Below are 18,742 nucleotides of genomic sequence, written 5' to 3' on the forward strand. Positions count from 1 at the left end.
ACTATTGTCACTGTTGTTATCCATCCTTTGTCATCCTTTGATTGATTTGACACGGCTGCTTTGATGAGTATAATTTGAAAATGGTAAAGGGTAATATTAACAGTATAAGCGCTCAGCCCATATTACTGTAGAGTGGCATAAAGATAGCGGATGGAAACAGTGAGGAAGATATGACTCACTGTCAAAACTCTGAACTGATGAGTAGAAAGAAGACATGCAGTCCCAATTTCAAAATTTAAACAGATGGTTTTACACTGCAGACATTACAACCTTTTTTTGAGCAAAACCCTAAAACAAAACACAAAACGTTTAATAAATATATTCCATAAAGACACTTCTGTTGTAACATTGAAACCTCCTTAGCTTTGTTTGGCTACCTAAAATTTTCTTTTAAACAAATTAGATTTTGGTATGGCCAACACACATCACTGCTTCTCGAAATCTTTAATTATCTAATGCTCTTTCTTGTGCTCTTTTCCCTCTTGTCCACCATGTTTACTTTAGAGTGATCACAAAAGAATTTTGAATGTCTCTCCTAAACCTCCCCTGGATTTGGAACTTGCCTGGCCCTGCCATTTAACTCGGCATGTCAAAGTGTTAATGAGGATCTCCCCAAAAGTGCCGAAAGGTTAAATAAAGTCTTCATAAGCTGTCGGTTGAAATTCAATAATTTATTTACTTGGCATGTTTCCACTTTCCCTGCCACTCTGCCTCAATTCTTGTTTCTATCCGGGGACAGGGCTTGTCTTGTTGTGTTTTGTTTAATTTTTTGTGTGTGCAGGCAGCCTTTGTCTGTGTGCGAGATTGCTGCTTTAGCTCAGTGGCCCCTCTCATTAATCATCCGGTCAGACTATTTATAATGCGGCAGCCAAGCCGCCACCTCGGCTGCCATTGGCTTTTGTCACCGTGGCACTCTGTTTTGTGGCAGGAGGAAGCCTAATTATTAACTGTTAAGATGACAGCCAGCACTGTTCCGTCAACACGGCTGGCTGACAGTCAGTCTGAAGTGATAGCCCACTGAGCTGCCATAGAGCAGCACAGCACTGTATGGCTCGATCTAATTTTCTTGATCTTAAAAGTGTATTTTGACACTCTTAATTAAAATTGGTGACAAGCCATTACTTTGTCCTTTTATAAAAATTATATCGATGTAGATAGAGATATATAGATATATATAATCTTATTATTTAAAATGACTAGATATAATCTAATATATATTTAATCTAATCCATTGTATTTATGTAATTGCCAGATGGGAGGAAAAAAATAAGCGATATACCTGAATCTGAATATTTTTGTCTATGAAGTATTTGTCTCAAAACAACTAGTGCATTTGCAGTACGCATATTTGTTCGGTCAAGTCATTATTTAACCCAATTTCTATCAAAGTTACTGCCATTATTATCTAGTTACCTCTACCTTCAGCTGTCAGTGCTTTCTAATTGTGTATGAAATGGTTGTGATGGCTGCCAGTCGTGAAATCTGTTTTCTTATTAATCACTTATGTTCATGCTGGCAACAGATATCTAACTAACATGAATAATTAAATCACTCCCTGCTTCACTAGGCAGTGCCATATCTTGCTGATCCAGGGAAGATTGAGATGATACTGGACTTGAAGTGTCAAAAAGATATAATATGTATCTCGTGGAGGGGGAAAGGAAAGAATTAGTGAAAGCCTCCTGGAGAATGACAGTCTTTGTTATTTGTCTTCTGACTCCTTAGCAGACAGCTATCAGGAAGAAAGAGAACTCGCTGTGCACCACCGAGAGAAGAAAATATTTGAGTCAGACTTTCCCCTCCCCCTTCCTTTCCCCAAAGCTTGAGATCCCCCTTCCAAAAATGAAAAGGATCAAGTTGCTGTCACTGTCACCGAACAAACATAAACTTTTCTGGCACCTAATAAATAGGCAGTGTGGCATTGTTCTCAAAGCCAGACAGGTGTGTCTGCCTCAGTGATGATGGTTTCCATTATTCTGTATGGAAAGCCTGTTGGCTTTCTTGTCATATGTCGTCACACATCTCTCTCCTGAGAGAGAAAAGTTTGAAAGATGGCCAAAAGTAATTATACAGACGCTTCCCTGATGCTGTTGCCATGTGTTTTCTCCTGCTCATCACCTCTAAAGGTAGAAAAAAAATCTGTTACCCGCAGCTATATTTCACAGAAAGACAAGGCGTGCAGACATGTTGGTGCTCTGCTGCTCTTCTTGTTGTGTTGATTGCTAGCTCATTAGCCCAACGGGGTTATTTTTCCTACCTATGAAGGCTAACTTTGGAAAAGCACCCTGGGCAGTTACTCACCACTGAGGTGGAGCAGCAGGCCCTGATCCGGGTGTGTTGTGATGACATTATTTGCACCAGAATGTCAGGTACATCAACATCTCCTTGTAAACGTATCAAAGAGAGAGACAGTAGCACCTTTGTTCTCCTCACAGCTCACTTGGGTTGCTGACAGCCTGCTGATTGATATTATCATTCTTAATGTCAGTAAATAGTGCCATGACAGATAAAGAATCAGTTCCTCTTGGTGCTGGAGAGCTTATTTATCTTTCTGCAGCTTGCCCTGGCATATGCCGAAATTAGAGCCGGAAGTAGTCTTCCATTTCAGTCAGAAAGGGATTTTTGGTTTTTTTTCCACCATCTACTAATCTTTCCTCTCTGTCTCGCTTTGTGTCCTTGTCTCTGTCTTCCTAGTTTATTTTAACTCTGAGTGAGTGAGACTTAACTGGGAGGAAAGATAGAGCTTAAGTCTGTTGTAATATGTTAAGACAAGTCTTGATTAGATTCTGTCAGAGTGGTCTCTCTGTGTCTCTGCGGTTGTAGTCCACCCATCCTGAAATACCAGCTTAACAATGAACAGATATCAGGCCCCTAAAGAACACTTAAATAAATTTGTTACCAAAACAAGACCCTTGTTAGGATTATACTTTTTCAAAGCGTGTGCCTCAAAATCATCCAATTGTGCCTCGTGTGCATTTTCATAGTTCATGAGGGTCATTTGTTTAATGAGTTCTTTCAGATGAACCAGCGTGTATAGCCTACGGACAATAAGTCTTTCTATAACTGTACAGTGGCCACCAAAGGTCTGTGAGACATCACATTGAAAAGGTTAAACACTGACAGTGAACAAGCCTAACATGGTGGGTACACAACCTTCACTGAACGGCAACAAATGATGGCATTTGGAAAAAAAAAAGAAAATGGAACAGAAGAAAAGTCGGTGTGTGTTTTTTTTTTTTTTCCTGTTTTAATTTTAGACACAAATCAGAGAGTGGGTGGAAACAAGCCACTCTTGACAAGGCTGGTGCATTATGGTCACGTAACTCAAGAAGTAAAACACACATGCACAACTGAGTGCTTCACTGTAAGTGCGCAGTTCAAAGCACCTATCTACATGTTTTTCCTTTCACCCCTCCCGTTTTCAATCCTGTTACCCCCTACCCTTTTCTATTATGTTGACAGACAGCATTGATATCCTCTGAGCTCGTGATAGATACGTCATATCTCGGGGAGAAATGGGTTTGTCCTCAGCAGGTGAATATGCAGCTCCCTCATCCTCCAAGTAGACAGACACACATGACACTTTTCGACACTCTCTCCCTGATAGCATTTTGGCATGCAGGCAGAATCAAAGGGGGCATCTTTCAGATGCAATTAGAGTGGAAAATAAAGACGATGAAGTGCAGCGCACAAAGGAAAGCTGGGGATCAGAAGGCTGTAATGAAAGGTGATTAGAAGTAGAGGCCCCAGCCAATGAGCTGCAGACAGCTGGGGAAACAAACTCATCACGGTGGGGTTCTCTATTGAAGACACTATTAGACATTATCAAAGCTGATAATGACAGACATGACTCAAAAATATGCAAGATCACTGTGTGTGTGTGTGTGTGAGAGAGAGAGAGAGAGAAAAAAGGAGACGGTGTTTATGTGCACATTTTAAATGTTATTATTATTATTATTATTATTATTACTATTATTATTATTGTAGAGCCCATAATGTTTTCAATGGGAGGTGTTTACTCTAGGTGAAGTTTGGGTTTTATCATAGCTGAAGTTTGACAAAACTAAGACATAATAATTTGGGTAAAAATATAATAATTTTAATATTTTACAGCCACAACTAATTTATTTTTTACCTATCGCTGAGCAGCTTCTTGTGGTGGTTCAACATTGCATGAAGATACGAAGATATTATGCAATATTACTGGGATACGGTTTAACTGTCAGTGACATTCCAAAGTTGTGGTTTAGATGTTAATTATACTGCTGTACAAAACTTTAAAGGTTGCTGAATCTTTCCTTACACTAACTGCAGTAATATTGTACTATACATTTTAGTAGTAGTAGTAGTAATAAACAATATGAACAATTAGTCTATAGTATGATTCTGGGACACACGCTTGGTCTTTAAGTGCAAAACAGAAAGGTTTAGTTTGTTTCTTGTGTACTTACTGCAAGAAGAATGTACTAAAGTTGACATGCACTGTAGTGTGTGTGTGTGTGTATTATCTCTAACATCAGTGTAACTGTAGTCTGTTTCTAATCAGATTACTTTATCTGGATTCCGTCCTCATCAAGTCTGTTAAATACTTCTTCTACCTTGTAACCCTGTGAGTAGGATTTGCCAGCTTTAGATCTACCTCATTTCATATCTGACTGACTGGCATGTTTCCTCTGTCTTTCCATTCCCACTTGTCCATCCTCAAAAAATGGCCAGCCATCCTGCTGGGCACTGAGTGAGTGAGTGATGGACATTTGTTACACTTCTCTCTGGCTAAACTGAAGAAAAGGAGACCCATTCCTCTGCCTGCCAGTGCCGGCTGTGAGTGGTTGTCAGGGTTGGGGCTGGTCCAGGGCCCGCTAATGGTGCTGTCTGTCTCAGTCAAGTCCTTGAGATGTCAAGTCCCTCAAGAGACACCAAGCTCCAAAGTTTGACTGGAATTGAGCACCTGGTGAATAGAGAGGGGGCAACTGGGCTGTCATGGATAAAATTATTGTGACGTTCCAAAAACAGTTTACGTTTAAATTTTTGCGGAACAGTGGTCTTGTTAACATAGTGTTATTATACAACAATCCTTTGTCTTGTTGTATTAGACATTGATTATTATCCTGGAAATGACCCTCTCCAAAATGAAGATAAACACAAACATGAAGTTAATGCTGAGGAGGAACATGTGGGCTTCCACAAACAAACAAACAAACAATAATTGAATCCTTGACTGACACAAATACACCTTCAACCAAAGCGTAAAATAAAATTCTTGCTAAGCATCTGGTAAATGGGTTGTTTGGCACATTATGAACAAGTTTAGGCCCATTCAGATTGTCTGCAGTGTCTGCTACAGGCGCACTGTCTAGGAGTGAGAGGCTTAGCAAAAATCAAGCTACAGCACCAGGGCGGCCGGGGAGTTTAAGACCTGCACTGTAGCTATTACAGGATGTCAGAAAATGTGCCTAATTGAAAATGATTGGGGCTCTTGCAAAAGCCGATCAAGTCAGGGTTTGGGGAGAATGCGCAATTGTCCCACATAATCCTGCCTGCCGCTGTTCTTTCATCTGGATGAAGAGATCAAAAAAGAAGGGATTTGTAAAGGCCAGACCTCCCTGTGCAGCCACTGAGCTCAGCTTCTCTCTTCAGCATTCACTCTATTTTTCAAATGCACTTCCTCTCTCTGACACACACTCCTCCTTCCTCCCCGTTTCTTTTTTTTTTTTGGTCTCACACTGATATTTTTTAACTGGTCATGAGGTATGTAGAGGTCAGCACTGTGGTCTTTTTTGTGATTTTTGCTTAACAATCCTGTTTCACAACAATATCTGTGTGCTTTGCATTTAGCCATAAATTGTGATAAGGGCTTTTATGACAACATGTTTAGAGAGCGCACAGTGTTGTTGTTCATTCATTAGATTTCAAAGACAGATGCACAAACACACTTACCTACACACAAGCTATGGGATGTACTTCCATGTCTCTCTTTGTCCTTCTTCTAGAAAAAAATATAACAAGAGTAGAAGTCTGTCTGAACTGAAAGCTAGAGGGGCCCAGAGATAGTCAAAGTGAGACACACTAAACATTCACACACACATAGTGGAATCAGCTGTGAGCTGAATGGATCTGAGTTTGGGGGGAGTAGACTGCCCTTATGACCTCTCTTTGAAGTGAGGCACAGGCTGTATGTACAGGCCCCAGAGAGGGGCATGTCTACATCCCCCCATAGGCAGGCTGAAGGCAGCGGTCCGAGTCAGGCAAACAACACAGAGAAAAGAATAGAGCTTTCTAACTAAGCTGGTCTCGCTTCACACACTTTCTTTACCAACACCATCATTTTTCTTGTGCATGCTTAGGGAAATGAAACTCACCATACTTGATTTAATGTCTGCATCACTTTTAGATATAAACTACAGTTTGGGAGAGTGGTTCTCTGTCACTTTACTAGCTGTATAACAACCCTGTAGTCTTGATAAAGTTGTTTTAAAGATTTTCTAGCAACCTATGGCTGCTGTTATCAGTCACTTTGAAAGTGATAGCATGCGGCTCATTCAAGTTGCCCTCTGAAAGATCTGTAATGGCCTTTACTATTTATCTTAAGATTGATGTAAAATAAATTCCTCCAAACAGCAACTTGAGTGATGGGTGTTTAGTTCCACTCTCAACAGTTATGTTTAAGTCAGTGAATGAAGAGGGATCATGTCCATTTGTGCTGAGTGCAACACCATTTACCTCTAGCCTGATTAGCTGGGCGGAAGAAAAACTCCAAGCAGATGATTTCCCTCATTGTAATGTCACATTGTTTTTCTCAGCTGTCGAGGCTGCGTTCATACAGCGCTTTATGTAAACACACACATGCACTTCGATGGACCATTCCCAAATTGTGCGCCCGGCTCTCAACTGTCGGATTGGGTGGGATACGGTAGACGGTGTGAGGTCTTGTCTGGTCTGGTCCGGGCCACTCTTGCTCTGCTCTGGCCTCAGGGAATGTTTGGCGTGAGATAAGGCTGTGTTTGAAGAGGAGCTCCAGATGCTCGTATATTACAGGTTGTCTCGTCACACTGCAGATAAAACCTCAGAGAAGCTCCTGTCACCGGGCCTACCACACACACAGTCACACACTCACAGGAAAGATAAATGTTTACAGGAGGCATTCCCCTTTCGACATTGTGGTGCTGTGGACGACAGAGCTGTCAGAGCACAACCATTTTTAGGTTGTAGTTCACGTCTGTAGCATCTAGATTTTCACAGAATGTTAAAGGTTTCATATCCTCTAACAAACATAATGTTTTAGCCTCCTAGCTTTGAGATACTCCTGCAATTTCATAAAAATGAATATAGCAGACTTTGTCTGATAACTATACTGTTTTAGGCCATGTTAAAAAAAAAGTTATTCCTGCGAATAGATTTTAGAATAGTGTGATCCTTTTTTTCTCAGTGTGTCACTAAAGCAAGTGTTTGGCAGTAATTGTAGTTCCTAACGTTGAGATTGAAATAACCACAGTGATAAATATATTGAGCCCTGAATGGTGTTCTCTACCTAACTACCATGTCTTTCTTAAGTTTTTAGGCCTGAAAATAGCTTTTTTTTTCTATGGGGCCAATCTTTACTGAGTAAAGCTCTTTTCATTTACAATCAGCATCTAACGTGTTGGAAAGAATCTGTCCAAACACATAAGTGGTTGTTACTGTTCATTCTATAATTTTGGAAACGTCCGTGTTTTTTTGATTGTATTGTTATCCCATTTTCTGAAGGCAGAGACTGTGTCCCCACTTTCCATTCAACCTTTGGCAAGGTTATTCTTCACTAATGAGACAAAAGATAGTGAGTTTGTGTAATGCAGAGAGAGGCTTCCCTCTGTCATTAAGTCACGTATTTGCTAAAGTGAAATGGTATATTGCTTGGCATGAAAAGTGGCGTGTCTTCATTTGTCAGGCTCGTAGGTCTGTGAGACAAACGATGTTCATAGTGTATGTCTGAGGGCCCTCTGAGACCACAGTTGAGTGGCTGCTCACTGGTGCGTTTCTCATGCTAATGTCATGGTCTCCCAGTCTATCTGTCACCCCATTACTCTAACATCATTATGCACAGGGGCCTGTCTATGCCGTTGAAAAGAACAGAATCATTCCTGTCTCATTTTAAAGCAAATTGTTTGGAGGACATTTTTCTCTCTCGCTCTCTTTTTTTTTTTTTTTAAACCAGTGGTAATGGTTGGCCAATCATTTTGCAAGGCTCCAGGTATGCAGATGAATGAATAGCTATTTGAGTTCTTTGGTGAAAAGACTTTTTGTATTATTCATGAGAGGGATGGTGTATCTGAAAGAGAAAGTGTGTGTGTGTGTTCGTGTGTGTGTGTGTGCGTGTGTGTGCGTTTTTGTGAAGGGGCCAATGTGTGTCTTATCAAATACACATACATTCACACACAAGCATCCTTGTACAAGCATCAGACTTCACACAGTGATGCCTATAATTTTAAGATGGGAATGCATGTGAACTACAAGGGTCAGTGCTTTAAACTGGTTCTTGACTTTTTAAATACATTTGAATGGCTCCTTGGCAAATATAGTTCTGATGGCTGCCAGGTGTTTTAGTGTTAGATTGTTTTGTTGTGATTCTGCTTTGCCCCTTGGTTCATCCAAGATTGTTTCATCTCACATAGTCTAGGTTCAAATCCAGTTTAAGACCTTTGTCTCAATCTAAATCTCCCAGTCCTGGCAAACAGCGCAAATTCCGATCTGACAGCTCAGCATATTCTTCGTGCTGGTGTGCAAGTCTCCTTCGTGTGTGCCATCTCCCTGTGCTGGAGGTATTCTAGCCATGCACCCACCTGCTAATTGAAAAGCTTCAATCGGCTCAGCTAACCGAGGAGACATCCCTGGGTTCCTGTAATTGCCCTAGTGACAGTGCTTCTGCAAGAAAAAAGCCTGTGTCTCTGTGTCATCATTTGCTCAACGTTATGAATAGGTTAATAAAATAAAATACTTTAATTATAGCTTAGTTGCCATATTGTTAATGGTGCCAGTGTGGCTCAATTGAATAATACAGTTTCTACTATTAATTATCTGAAAGTGAACTTGTTTAAATGATATTTTACAGCCCCTTGATAAAATTACCGCTAGAGGCAATGTAATGATAGACAGACAAAGGCCATGCACGAATTATCATAAACTATTAGCTTGTTTCCAAAGGGTTTTATGTTAATCTTTTAGCGCTTAAGTACCCTGCAATTAACATATCAGGAGGAGCTGCCTTCCAGCTAGTCTTGCAAATTGAAGTGCTCAGATAAAAAAGCTATTGAGATGAAACCCTGAAAGAGAAGAGGAGCTATCGCACTGAAGTGTGCTGGAATTTTTACTCGTGTGCTGTGTGTGTGCGCACAAATCTGCGAGAGAGGGTGAGCGATAGAGAGACTTTAAGAGCACTGAGACAAAGAATGAGTGAAAAAGAGAGCAAGATGCCGTGAGAGTGTCTGTGATCAAGGATGTATAACAATTCCATTATCTCTCTTGGTGATGACATGAGATGTCTCTTTCAGGCCCCTTCCCTTTGTCTAATGCTACAGAGCTATAGGAGAAATGAAATGGCTCTCATTGGCTGTGAAGGCGGCATCTGATGGAATGTGTTTACATATCAGGGTAGTGGCTTGATATGTAAATGCAGTGCGTTGAAAAGGCTACAGTGAGATATGTTTCATTGTTAGGTCTTCACACTCTGTGTTCCCTTTTATGCTATGCACAATTGTATCCACTGAGTGAGCATCTTGTAAACCGCCCGTTGCTTTTGGTAGGTTAAACCCACAAAGGAGACCCATGCTTTGGAAGATATGCATGTTTTATAGGATAATTGGCAGCTTTGCTTTGGTCTACTTTCTTTGTTGCTGACACATAGCAGCTGACACCATTTACATTTACTACAATTAAATGAAAATACCCATAACACATATCTTATGAGTTCAGTTTTTGGGTCTTGCTTATTTACTGTAGAAAATAGAAGAGGGTGATTCCTAACAGCATTATCCTTGTTCTTTGTACCTTTATTAAATTTGAATATATATATTTTATACGAATTTCTAGCTGTCTCCAGAACAATCCTCGCTGTAGCGAGTAATTCTCTCTTTATGTCAATAGTGACTTGTTAGACAATTAGACGTAGCATTCTGTACGTCCTAGTACACTATTCTGACTCAGTGATACCACATTGCCATAGAGTACCCTGATATCTTCCTCCATCACCCAAAGATAGATGACTCCACTGAGGCCTTAATCTCATGTTAAAGATTTGTTGGCCTCTAGAAGTCAGGCCTAGCATTGAGATGCCTCAGCTGATTTATATTCACTGGCATGGAAGGAGAGCCAAGTGCACTATCTGCAAAGCAGATGCTGCAGCAGTGCCCTTGTATTAGGCCTTATATTTCACCTGAAATAGAACCTCTGAACAAGGTCATGTCCTCGAACTCCCTCTTATTTTCTCCCCCCATCTTTCAACCTCTTTGACATGTTTTGTAGTTTAATAGCAAAAATATAGCTGCATTCTAATTAAAACAACACAACAAAACATGAAATAGCACAGTGCCCTAACCCACTGCTTGCTTTCATTGCTAAATATGAGACCAGAAAGCTAAGTAAGAAATAAGGTCTGTAGCCATCCAAAATTCTGATAAACACTGCTGTTAAATCCAAACTCTTGTCTGTCAACCCTTCTAATTTATGGCGCAGAGATTACAAAGCTACCGATACAATAAATTAAACTGAAGGACAGAATTATGCCGAGTGCTTCCTGCTCTCCCCAATGACGCACACTAACTTAGCACTGCCTGACAATGAGTGTGATTTACCACCCGGGCAAGAGTAGAGAGGGGAAAACATTCACAGCAGAGGCACCCAAGCCTCACTTTGGCCCACAGCCTAGTGAATAAAACCCTGCTTTAACTCACCCACAAACGTGTCGCCATTAAAAGACTAAGAATAGGGATTGCAGATCATAAATACTCTCTGATTTATTAGCTAACAACAAAGATCATAAGCCCAGCCAAGGAGAGGGAGATTGTTTGACAGAATGTTGTCAAGGAGAGAAAAAGAGAGGAAAAACACACTCATTCTCTCGTTCTCACTCACATACACTCTTAGCTAAATCTGACCAGGGATGTAGCCCAGCCCTATCTCCTGCAGGAGCGTAGGAGCAGATGTGTCTGCTCTATTCTCAATGTGTGACAGACAGAAAAGATAAACTGAGAAAAAAGCAGAGAGAGAGAGAGAGAGGAAGAGACGGAAGAGACGGAAGAGAGGGAGGTAAAGGGAGCAGGAGCTGGCACGGCACTGGCTAATTTATCTCGCTGAGAGACAGATTAAAGAGAGAGGAGAGTGAAACAAAGTTCCACTGGCTTAATCAGCGGACAGCCTGCTAGCAGAAGACATGATAAATCAGAGCAGGCTCGGTCCAGGAGAAAGCCTTTGCTCTGGGAGGGCTCTGAGACATCCTCAGCCAAACGGCAGTATCTTTTACAGGGACTGTTGTGAATACCAGCCTGTGAACTCACTGTGTGTGTATACTTGCAATCGATAGTCATTGCTATTGTTTGACCAAACATTGTTATACAGTAGCCCTCTGCTGTTAGCTTTTTTCCACCACTGTTATTTTTAGCAGTGGTTGAACAATCCTGCTTGCTTGACAAAGGGACACAACGGGCCCTGTTTTTTTTCTGTGCAGCCGTGTCTTTCTTTAGCTTCATGTCTGACAGGGAACTAACCTAAGGGCCTAACCCAGAAACAGGAAAAGGAGCTTAGATATCCCGGTGTCATTAGTTCAGTGTGGGGTCACAGCTCGGCCACTCAGAGCATGATTACACCCCTTGATTTATCAGCTTTAGAGCTCAAACACAGATAAATCTCAGAGCTCATCCTTGCCGTGGGATCCTCACTGTCTGATAAACGACCCAAGCTGAATAAACAACTACCAGCCCCTGCCCCCGCAAACACCCAACCCCTCATACATTATGAATAATTCATTCAGATTGTGAGCTCTGTTAAATGTGTATATTTTGTATCTTAAATGGCTAAGGTGCTTCTATGATCTCTAGCCAATCCTTTGTGCCTGTTTTTGATGAAATACTGGAGAGGCAGAGGTTGGCAGACATTTTGTTTTGTAGTTGTAAACTTTATTTCCTTGCCCCGACTGTCGTCCTCTAGCATTTTCACATAAATATACTTTATGCAAATATGTGGAGGGTTCGGCTGCACTGCAACTCTCGTGTAGATATTGGCCTGTCTGCGACTTTATGACAAAGTTTAAAATCATTTATTACAGTGACCCCTGTGGTAAATTCACTTAGTGGAAAATTGCCCCGACTCTCCTGTTTGGTGTGTAGATGTGATCACGAGTGCATTTTTAACTTAATTAATTGGCCGTTTCTGTTGACAAGAAATTTATGCAGTAATAATTTGCTCGAAATAGATGCAGAGTGCAGGAAATGAGATATCCATCAGGGTGCTTGTGTTCCACCAGCTGCACCGCGGCTAATATGAAAGTATTTCAGGCTGCTTAGACCCTGCTGTTTGCGCAGTCAAGATTATATATACCCAGGATCCATTGCCTGCCTCAGAGGCGCTCATGGAGGTCTATGATAACAAAGACTATGTGATTTATGGCCTGCTGTGAAAGCAGAACTTGATGAGATTAAACAATTTCATAGCAGGAGTGTTTCTCAGAGGGCCCTCTGATTTGTGGCAGCAACACCGACAGTAAATCAGGTTTATATATCTGAAAGCATGCTCAGCAAAGGAGTGCAATTACTGTTTAAGACAGCTACTTTTTATTTAATTTTTACTCCTGGTTTGTCTCTTTTATTTCTGGCCTGTCACACAGCCACTCACCTTCATAAGTCCTTCTGAGGGAATGGTTGAAGAAGAGAGGAGGTGGGCAAGTCAAGAAGGGGCGGAGAGGAAGGCACAGTGGCGTGGACTCTCTGCTATCTTTCCTCCACAGCTTTTAGAGAAACAACAACAACCAGGGGACAACGACGACCACCGGCAGAACAACACAGAGCAGGGGGAAGCACTCCATTTTTAATGCATTGTTTGCCTGCTGATCTATCCCTGTCTGGGTAAATGGAGTAGGCAGAGTGTAATTAGAGAGCTGGGCTTTGCTCCATGCCATAAAAATGACATGGTGTAATGATACAGCTTACAGGCCCGCAGAGGGTTCTGTCTTGCGACGGAGGATCTGGGTCGTTTGCCTTTGACTTATGATAGGTGTGGAAGATGACAGTGTTATCATTGCAGCGTGGAACTCGGAGAGTGGAAGGGGGGATGTTTTGCGAAAGGTTGTCAGGGATTGGAGGTGAGCAGAGATAGATAGGGAGAATATTATTCACATGTGTTCAAAGGTTGCCAGATCATATTTTCAAATGGAAATAAAGGGAAACCTGTTTTTCAGTGGCTTAATTATCTTTATACACATCAGACTTGTGTTATCATAGTTTATAAGTTCATAAAATCACACGGGTATATGCTCCAGAATAATCTTTACATCCTAAGAAAGCACAAATAATTAGCATACATTAATGATGAAATGTTAAACTTATGATCATTTTGCTCTGAGTTGAGGTCAGAGTTCTTCATTTTTGATAACTGAGGCTGTGCTTTATTTACATCATACACGTCTTCATCTGTGCTCGACTAATTGGTCTGTGTTTGTCCCTGAATACAGTTAAAGTGAACATCTGTATACATAGGCATAAGTGTTTTAATTCATCCAAATGATATGAGAGGGCACGTTTGCACGTTTTAATGTGAATACACACATGTAAATGTGTGTGTGTTTTAAGTTGTGGCTAAATGTTCCTTTTGTGTGTGTGTTTGTGTGTGTCCTTGGGTGAAGTTGTGAGTTGTGCATCTGTCTGCATCATCCCATATCTTCCCAGAAAACATCAAGAGATCTCATTATTTCGACATATCTCAGGCTTTTTTTCCCCTCTTTTTTCTTCCTGTATGCCTTGAGTCAAAATTAGTTTTCATTCCCTCTGTGATCTTACTGACTGAAGCCAGCTCAAAGTAAAGAAAATCGCAGTCTTCGTAGCAGGGCTGAGTCAAACACACACTTCACACAGCCGCAGTCTGAGTTAAGCATTGCTAAGTAACCTTCACATTTCACTCGTGTGAAGAGCTAATTTCCTTTAAGTTCACATGTCACTTTTTTGTGGCTCTTTTTGTGGGTCCTCTTCAAATGTCTCTCAGCATCTAATTGCATAGGAAACATTCTAGACAAGCCGGTGTGACAGGCCCGCTCCCAGAGTCTTCAATTATTAAACATCCTACACTCTAGAAAACAGCCCTAACGTTAGCTACAGCCCCTAATCGGAACAGAAAGCCTCATGATATGTCAAACTCCTGAGTTGCTGTAGTTTTGTGTTTGTGTTTGTGTGTGTGCCTTTGTGTACTTTGGGTTCAACAAGAAAAGAAAATATTTTTTCACACCAGCAAAATAAGGTAAAACTCCTAACAAAAATGATTTCTGTCACAGGTGGATCAGAACATTTGCATTTTCCCTTTTCTCCTCTTTTTAAAGATAAATGAAATTGTGTGTACTTACGAAATGTATTAAACAACCAGTTATGTTCTATGTATAAGTTTGAAGAAAACATTTAATCATTGTTTTAAACCAATATCTGCAACATTTGCTGATTGTTATCTTTATGGCTTTGTAGCGTTGTAGCTTGAGAATCAGTACCCATGGAAAGGTCACACAAGACCAAAATAAGAAATAGCCTCAAGCTAATTGTACCGCGTACCTGTAATGCAGGCTTACATTTCCTCTTTAAATCACCTACACTTATTCTGCAAGACATTCAAAGAAAAGGTCGAATGACTTTTAAAATTTCAACCTAGAAACAAACACAGCCTTATTACCATCTATGAGTCATTGCTATGGATGATTAACGTCCAGCAGCACTCAACCTTTGCCTGTCTGATGCTTAGCCATACACAAAACAACGGTGTTCGCTGTTGCTGGTTCACTCCGTTTGCCTCGTGCCCCAAGCGAAACATCACAACAGTTGCTCTTGTGATCAGTGATCATATGATACATTTACTCAGTGCAAGTGCATTGGAGTAGAACTGGAAAATCATTAAACACACGCTCAGCAGTCTTCCTGCTGAGCAAAAGACTGCTGTATTACCCACAATTGCAGGCACCATTACTGTACATCAAATGTTCTTCCCCTGCCATTACCAAAGAAAACAGAATTAATACTTTTCATGCACACAACAGCAATTTAAAACACATCACAATCTTTTCCCTGCTCCCCTAAGCCACAGTCATTAGGGTCAACCATAAAAAAAAGAAAACATTCAAATTAATATATCACTCTTGTAACTCGCACAATGCCAGTTGTGATTGTGGCTTCCAAAATATGCATTTAAATTATTTTACCTCAAGAAACATGTTTTCTTGGCTGTATAATAACATTTAAATATAATATTTTGTGTATTAGTGCACCTTAATATTAGGCTTCACTTTGAAAACTCTTTGAATTATGCACAAAAATTCCATGTGAGATCACATAACAGGGTTGTATTCAATCACTTGTAGTGAATTAGAGCATTTCTCATGTCATCATTGCCATTAAATAGCGTAAGATGCTGTAAGCTTGTGCTACTTATTTATTTTTCATTGTTTTTTTTTTCTAAAAGTGTTTAGAAGTGTATTGTTCGTAACCCCTAACTTCAGAAGTATGAGACATGAATCATAAAAAATTCTATCTAGTGAAGAAATAAACGTGTCATGCCAGCATTAAATGTTGACTCAAATAAGTTCACAAGTTGTGTCTCCTCTGATCTCCTACATGATCAGAAAGCAGCACCAGTTTACAGAGACAAGACGTGAAAAAAGTTCCATGCACAGACACAAAAGAAATATTTTGATATAGACCCAAAGAGAAAACATATCAAAAGACATTTTTATACATGTCTTTTGCAAGCGCAAAAAGCAGAAATGGTGTCAAGAGAAAACAAAACAGAAGGCTTGTTTCTTCCAACAATTGCTTTAAGCTACAAAAATCTCCTTGAGTCCCTAGCCTCCCCTCAATGTCAGCCCCCCCCACCGCCCCACCCCCCCTCCCCTCTCCTCACCCTCGTTCCTTCTTTCTCCTCTTCGTTTCTCTCTTTTTCCCCTTTCCTCTCTAAGGCAGGACAGGGCCCTCTTTGCACCCTGATAGGTTGCGGGCTGATGCTTAGCAACAACATTCCTGTGCCCTAAGTAGCAGTAAGCCTCTGGCTGAACCCTTTGATGTGGCTGTCAGGCCACATTTATTTCCTTTTAGCACTTTGTCTACTTGTCCAGATGTATAAGGAGATAAAAAGGGCTGGTGTTTACACTCGTCTCCCTCTGTAGCGCGTCTGTAATTAGATTGTATTGCTGGTCAGTCTTAAGGAGGGAGATGAGGTGAGGCAAGGCAGGAACCAGCTGTGTCAGGATGAGTTGGTCAGGCTGAAACCTCAGAGCCAGTCTGCAAGAGGGGAAAACAGTCATTTTATGTTCTTTGGCAGCTAACATCATCTTATTTGTTATCCCTGATCTAGAAATTTTCTACATCAGTTGATGGCAGTGTGATATACTGCAATGTAGCGCCCATCAAGCTTTGAAATTGACAGCCAAGCTTACAAAACTTAGAAAACTTTGTTGCATCTGAGTCTGAAATACACCCAGATATGTGTCAACCTTCCCCAACTCACTCTCTGGGATCTCATATTTTCAGGAACCCCACTGTGGTGGTGGTTATGTGCTCTGTGTTTCTTTGTGTTTAGCTTTTCTTGTCCTTCCATCACTCCCCTTTCCTTCTCTCTTCCTGCCCCTCTCTCTTATGGTGATATGTTGGAAGTAATAATCACTATTGCCTCTGGGTTTATCAGCATTTATTCGCATAACAACACAGAAACGCAGAAGACAGACAACACTGGTGTGATGTATTATCCAGTACCGGAATCATCTTTCATAATGACATCTAACAGAGCTTCCTCCCGCTGCCATCACCCATTTCTCTCTCTCTCTCTCTCTCTCTCGCAGGCACTCTTTCTTCATTTCTCTCTCCCTCTTTCCACTCCTCTGTCCACCCTTTATTATCACACAATCCTTGGTTCTCCCCAGCCTGTAAATTTGTGCCGCATTATCATAAGCTGTGGTGATAACTCACATTGCACAGAGACAATAATGATGTGAACACTCAGCATATGCCCCGGGCCCAGCAAATTAAAACAATGCTCAGCTTGATGAGCAGACTAATCTGGACAGCAGAGAGAGGGAGAGAGGAAAAGGGGGTCCAGCTGCATCTTAAATAGATAACACAGCAGCACCTCCCTCTGTTCAGTGTAGGTACAACTAACAAATAGTAGAGAGAAAAAGAAATTGTATAATATATGCAGGATAAAAGAACCCATTAATAGAGATGATGCACATGTTTAGAAAACATATAGGGAATAAAGTTTGTGAGGACATCATGAGATGATCACAAGCTTCTATTATTGTTATTTTTGTCATTCTAGACCTTTGGTGTGTCTTCAACACACACAAAGCTTCAGTGCTCTTCCATAAATACAAGAAAAGAGACATAAAGTAAATTTAGTTCATGGCTGGAAACTCTACAACTCCTAATCATACATCATGTTTCTATTAAACATCCTCATCATTTAACAATCCAAGTCTCTGGGTTATTTCATGCACGTACTATATTATGGTGGCTGCAGTGTTTTATAAGGGAATTGCCAATATAGAGTTAAAGCCACTCTATAGTGCAGGTCTCTGTTTTGTTTCATCTCTCTGGATTTTGATATTTTCTGTATTACATTAAATATTTTTTTCATCAGTCTATTGCTCTGCTTCAGATAAGTTCAAAAAACGTTTTCATTAATTAGTTCCATGTGCCATCTCATCATAAGCATTGCTGTTTTCTCATTCCTCTGCACAGGTCATTGACTGAAGTTAAATACTGCAGATGCTAAAGGGTACAGAGGAAGATCTGAGAGGCAAAAAGGGTGGATTGGTTGATAGTGAGGTCAGCAGATTGATTTTCGGTGGGTGGGGTAAAATGGTTGTGCTGGATAGGACGGGTTGTGGCACCCAAAGAGTGTTTGATCAGCAGGCATGATACTGACGAGGTGCAGTGGTGGTATTATGCACAGCACAGGGACTGGGTGAATGGTGAAACTGAAAGAAAGGTGACTGACATCCCATAGGACCAAGCCTGTATGTAGAGGCAGCCCAAAGCTCCATGAAGCAGATCATTCTCCTTCTTTTCCTCCCAAACCCTCCTAATGTAGTCTGTGGGTGGTGCTGTTAATAATGTGGCAACTAGGAAGATTAATTGTGAGCAAGCAGCAGGATTAGGAGGGGCTTTTGAGGGCCAAGCAAGCCTGAAAAGTGCCATGCTTTGTGATCTTTCAAGCAGGCCAGGAAATGAAGCAAGCAGGGGCACAACTCTGGCTCAGAAGAGCATGGAGGTAGATAAAATAGAGGGCTCACAATTCCAGCATTTATGCCTGAGTTGCTCTCTCCGCTCATAGTAATTGTCATAGACAGTTTCTTTGTGTGTTCATTATGACAGCCAATATCAATTACGTCCTCAAAACCAAATGGCAAAATGCAAATTAGTGGAATAAAGGATCTGTTTTTCTTGATAGGATTGGTGGTGATAATTTTGGTTTCAGTTCTCTTGTTGGCCCATTTCTGCAGGGGCTGCAGTTAAAACAAAAATTATCAATACCT

General features: G+C 40.9%; 1 protein-coding gene across 1 annotated transcript in view; it reads left to right on the forward strand.

Moving 5' to 3' along the window:
• lrmda (leucine rich melanocyte differentiation associated) overlaps nucleotides 1-18,742 on the forward strand; it is a 204,366-nt gene that overhangs the window by 160,703 nt on the left and 24,921 nt on the right. The gene's annotated exons all lie outside the window — the stretch shown is intronic.

Source organism: Channa argus, chromosome 1 (assembly GCF_033026475.1).
Source record: "Channa argus isolate prfri chromosome 1, Channa argus male v1.0, whole genome shotgun sequence".
NCBI lineage: Eukaryota > Metazoa > Chordata > Actinopteri > Anabantiformes > Channidae > Channa > Channa argus.